The 6,000-nt window shown below is 50.0% G+C and overlaps 1 pseudogene; it reads right to left on the bottom strand.

Annotated features, from left to right (window-relative positions):
* Positions 1-271: 271 nt before the first annotated feature.
* LOC130267771 (zinc finger CCCH-type antiviral protein 1-like) overlaps positions 272-6,000 on the bottom strand; it is a 32,595-nt pseudogene continuing 26,866 nt past the window's right edge.

Below are 6,000 nucleotides of genomic sequence, written 5' to 3'. Positions count from 1 at the left end.
CCCATGTAGATGAAGGGGCCCACAGACCATGTCTACCACCCAATGTAGATGAAGGGGCCCACAGACCCTGTCTACCACCCCATGTAGATGAAGGGGCCCACAGACCGTGTCTACCACCTCATGTAGATGAAGGGGCCCACAGACCGTGTCTACCACCTCATGTAGATGAAGGGGCCCACAGACCATGTCTACCCCCCCCCCTATGTAGATGAAGGGGCCCACAGACCATGTCTACCCCCCCCCCCCTATGTAGATGAAGGGGCCCACAGACCATGTCTACCACCCCATGTAGATAATGGGCCCACAGACCATGTCTACCACACCATGTAGATGAAGGGGCCCACAGGCCATGTCTATCACCCCATGTAGATGAAGGGGCCCACAGACCATGTCTACCACCCCATGTAGATGAAGGGGCCCACAGACCATGTCTATCACCCCATGTAGATGAAGGGGCCCACAGACCATGTCTACCACCCCATGTAGATGAAGGGGCCCACAGACCATGTCTATCACCCCATGTAGATGAAGGGGCCCACAGACCATGTCTACCACCCCATGTAGATGAAGGGGCCCACAGACCATGTCTACCACCCCATGTAGATGAAGGGTCTCACAGACCATGTCGACCATCGAATGTAGATAAAGGGGCCTGGCATTAGATTTCTGATAAATTATGTCACCACGCCTGCATGATGACCTCAGTAATCCTCACCTAGGGGCCCATAAGTCTTACCTAGGATCTATTTCAGGATTACAGGAGAGAAGCTTGGGGCATAACCCCATAAACCTTGGTATTAGTTGAAGCTAATATCAAAACCATAAATCTAATATAGAAGCTCATTTTAGACCTATACTCTGGTCACCCCTAGAGCTGCATTCACCAATCTTCTGGTTCCCTCTTTACTTGATACGTCTCTTTGCTGCCCCCTGGTGTCTCATTGCCTGTATGGCATGTTCTGATGTGATGCATTGTGGGAAATGTAATGTTTCCACTATCTTCTAAATTGTAATGCACAAAGGACAGCAGAATGAGACACTCTCTGCCACATCTTCTAGGGCCCCGCTCTGTGTCTTCAGGTTCTTTTAGGGCCCACCCTGTGTCTTCAGGTCCGATGTCCGTGTTCATCTCGTATTCAGCGCCTCAGCAGATAACACGGGGTTATTTCTGTTCTTCATATTCCAGGAAATACTCTGGGTAGATCTGATGCTTCTCGAACACCACAAAGATGGAGGGATCGGTGATGTTGTCCACGGAGGAGTCGTAGTAGTGCGAGCTGCTGCCGGGTTTCAGCGGCGGTCGCTTCATTTCAGAAGTTCCTTCCATATAGTCTCCCACCAGCACACGAGCCACGAACATCATCAGCTTCCCGCTGACCGCTGCCGTGCAGAAGTTGTGGGAGTACGAGGCGTCTCGGGCAAAATAACTTCCTATGAAGAAAATGTGGACAGGTTACAAGTGTAATTCTTAGACTAGACAAGGTCACTCGGGGTCATCTGCCTCCAATCAGAGCTTCCCTCCAGACACTGCTTCCTACCTTGTCCATACCGAGTGCCATGGGTGCCGCAGAGGCGCCAGTCAAAGTTCTGGTTGCAGATGGCTTCAATGTGCTTGTTCTTTGTGCCGTGAAACAGTCGCATTTCCTTCACGTCTCGCCCCTTATTTAGTTTTTTCATCTGTTTCTTTTGCCTTAAAAGTAAAAAAGAAAATTATAAAACAAAGCCCTGACCATAAAGGGTCCCCCACCCATAGTGAAGGAGGATGGGGCCACAATGAGCTAGAGCATCCTCTCTCTGTAGGGTCCACCACCTATAGTGAGGAGAGATGGGGCCACAATGATCTGGGACATCATTTCTCTGTAGGGTCCACCACCTATAGTGAAGAGAGAAGGGGCCACAATGATCTGGGACATCCTCTCTCTGTAGGGTCCACCACCTATAGTGAAGAGAGATGGGGCCACAATGATCTGGGACATCATATCTCTGTAGGGTCCACCACCTATAGTGAAGAGAGATGGGGCCACAATGATCTGGGACATCCTCTCTCTGTAGGGTCCACCACCTATAGTGAAGAGAGATGGGGCCACAATGAGTTAGAGCATCCTGTCTCTTTAGGGGCCACCACCTATAGTGAAGAGAGATGGGACCACAATGATCCGGGACATCCTCTCTCTGTAGGGACCACCACACAGTGAAGAGAGATGGGGCCACAATGATCTGGGACATCCTTTCTCTGTAAGGTCCACCACCTATAGTGAAGAGAGATGGGGCCACAATGATCTGGGACATCCTCTCTCTGTAGGGGCCACCACCTATAGTGAAGAGAGATGGGACCACAATGATCTGGGACATCCTCTCTCTGTAGGGTCCACCACCTATAGTGAAGTGTGATGGGGCCACAATGATCTGGGACATCCTCTCTCTGTAGGGGCCACCACCTATAGTGAAGAGAGATGGGACCACAATGATCTGGGACATCATATCTCTGTAGGGTCCACCACCTATAGTGAAGTGTGATGGGGCCACAATGATCTGGGAGATCCTCTCTCTGTAGGGTCCACCACCTATAGTGAAGAGAGATGGGGCCACAATGATCTGGGACATCCTCTCTCTGTAGGGTCCACCACCTATAGTGAGGAGAGATGGGGCCACAATGATTTGGGACATCCTCTCTCTGTAGGGGGCCACCACGTTTAGTGAGGAGAGATGGGGCCACAATGATCTGGGACATCCTCTCTCTGTAGGGGCCACCACCTATAGTGAGGAGAGATGGGGCCACAATGATCTGGGACATCCTCTCTCTGTAGGGGCCACCACCTATAGTGAGGAGAGATGGGGCCACAATGATCTGGGACATCCTCTCTCTGTAGGGGCCACCACCTATAGTGAGGAGAGATGGGGCCACAATGAACTATGGTATCTCCTCTGTGTACGGAACCAGAACCCATCATGAATGGGCCACTTGATCTGGCACATCACATTCCAGGCCCCCTTTCTAATCTAAACACCTTTGCATGGGGAACATACTAAACTCCCCAAAATAAGAGCTGACGTACTGCTGGAACACCTGCCAGAGAAACGGGTTCTGGAGACGCCACAGCTTCTTCACCAGGTGCCCGCTGACCGTCTTGGCGAAGCTGCTGACAATTTCCAGAGACTCACTGGATCTCTCAGAGACAAGAACTTTCTTTGGGGGAGAGAAGAAGAGAAGTTATCACCTCCTGTCACGTGCGGTGCGGTCAGCGCTGTAGAACGGGTCTTAGAGACGAGTGTACGTTACCTTACAGCCGATCTCCGGCAGGGCCGATGTGTTCCATGTCTTCGGGTAGATGTCAGTCTTCAGAGGGGGCGGTGCTGTCCTCAGGGGGAACACGGCTGCTGACTCCAGGGGAGGTTGAGGTGCTGATGATTTTATGCTAAAAATAATAAGAAGACCATTTATACTCATAAAGGGGTATTCCGGCCAAATACATGTTATCGCTGGGACCCCCTGTGATCTCCGTGCAGCACCCGCATTCTATGCGGGGCTGCGTCTCCAGTCTCGGAAACCACTTTGTTTCCAGGACTGGAGACGTGACGTCACGCCCCCTCACAGACATGAATGGAGGGGGCATTGCGTGACGTCACGTCTCCAGTCCTAGAAACGGACGTCACGCCCCCTCCCATAGACATGAATGGAGGGGTTGTTGCGTGACATCACATCTTCAGTCCTGGAAACGGACGTCATGCTCCCTCCCATAGACATGAATGGAGGGGGTGTTGTGTGACGTCACGTCTCCTGTCCTGTAAACAAAGAGGTCTCTGAGTTTCTGGGACTGGAGACGTGACGTCATGCAACACCCCCTCCATTCATGTCTATGGAAGGGGGCGTGATGTCCGCCACGCCCCCTCACATAGACATGAATGGAGGGGGCATTGCGTGACATCACATCTCCAGTCCTGGAAACGGACCTCACGCCCCCTCCCATAGACATGAATGGAGGGGTTGTTGCGTGACATCACATCTTCAGTCCTGGAAACGGATGTCACGCCCCCTCCCATAGACATGAATGGAGGGGTTGTTGCGTGACATCACATCTTCAGTCCTGGAAACGGACGTCACGCCCCCTCCCATAGACATGAATGGAGGGGTTGTTGCGTGACATCACATCTTCAGTCCTGGAAACGGACATCACGCTCCCTCCCATAGACATGAATGGAGGGGGTGTTGTGTGACGTCACGTCTCCTGTCCTGTAAACAAAGAGGTCTCTGAGTTTCTGGGACTGGAGACGTGACGTCATGCAACACCCCCTCCATTCATGTCTATGGGAGGGGGCGTGATGTCCGCCACGCCCCCTCACATAGACATGAATGGAGGGGGCATTGCGTGACATCACATCTCCAGTCCTGGAAACAGACATCACGCCCCCTCCCATAGACATGAATGGAGGGGGTGTTGCGTGACATCACATCTCCAGTCCTGGAAACGAACATCACGCCCCCTCCCATAGACATGAATTGAGGGGGCATTGCATGACATCACATCTCCAGTCCTGGAAACGAACATCACGCCCCCTCCCATAGACATGAATTGAGGGGGCATTGCATGACATCACATCTCCAGTCCTGGAAACTGACATCACGCCCCCTCCCATAGACATGAATGGAGTCACGTCTCCAGTCCTGGAAACAAAGAGGTTTCCTAGACTGGATACGCAGCCCCGCATAGAATGCGAGTGCTGCACGGAGATCGCAGGGAGTCCCAGCGGCGGGCCCCCCGCAATCAGACATCTTATCCCCTATCCTTTGGATAGGGGGATAAGATGATTTGGCCGAAATACCCCATTATGGATACGGACAATTTTATCTTTCATCTATTATTAATAATCAGGGGAATTTACCTTCCTCTCAGTAATTTCACATCTTGGAAGTTCAGATATTTTGGTCTCCTGCGCACGTCTCTCTCCGTCTGGTAATTGATGTTCCTCTGCTTCATTTCTGAAACAAGACACAATTGTTAAATAGCAACCGAACATCTCAAAGGGGGCACAATAACATCTCAAAGGGGGGCACAATAACATCTCAAAGGGGGGCACAATAACATCTCAAAGGGGGGGGGGGGGCACAATAACATCTCAAAGGGGGGCACAATAACATCTCAAAGGGGGGCACAATAACATCTCAAAGGGGGGCACAATAACATCTCAAAGGGGGGCACAATAACATCTCAAAGAGGGGCACAATAACATCTCAAAGGGGGGGCACAATAACATCTCAAAGAGGGCACAATAACATCTCAAAGGGGGGGCACAATAACATCTCAAAGGGGGGGCACAATAACATCTCAAAGAGGGCACAATAACATCTCAAAGGGGGGCACAATAACATCTCAAAGGGGGCACAATAACATCTCAAAGGGGGGGCACAATAACATCTCAAAGGGGGGGCACAATAACATCTCAAAGAGGGGCACAATAATATCTCAAAGAGGGGCACAATAACATCTCATCATGGCATATTAGGACATCAATATATGAAGAAAAAACAGGATGTCTTTGGATGGACTTTAGACCCGTGACACCAAAGTGATCGGTTTTGTGGGGTCATTTTTCTTACGCTTCTTACTGTAGACGCGTTTAAATAGAGAAGACTTTGAGTCCGGCCAAACCGAAAAAGACAGAATTTGGCTCAGGAGAAAGTTCACCCAATTTTCTTGTCCAAATTTTAATCCGTATACGATTTGAAAAATGATGTCCGGTTGCATCCGTTTTTTTAAGAAAAAAACCATATACGTTTTTAACTCTTCATTCCATTATGAATAGAGTTTCACTTGTTTGATTGAAATTCCAAGAAAAAAACTGCAAAGTCAAAAACCGTATGGTGAAAATCGGATGGAACCGTACGCACATACGGTTCTGTACAGTTCCCATTGACTCCCATGTTAAAAAAAATAATAAAAAAAAAAACCTATACGTTTCAATATGGTTTTTCACCTGGACCAAAAACCGTGGTAGGCTACA

The sequence above is a fragment of the Hyla sarda genome, chromosome 4, assembly GCF_029499605.1.
Source record: "Hyla sarda isolate aHylSar1 chromosome 4, aHylSar1.hap1, whole genome shotgun sequence".
In the NCBI taxonomy this organism is placed as follows: domain Eukaryota; kingdom Metazoa; phylum Chordata; class Amphibia; order Anura; family Hylidae; genus Hyla; species Hyla sarda.
Note: the sequence above shows the minus strand (reverse complement) of the source record. Positions and strands in the feature narration are given on the sequence as shown.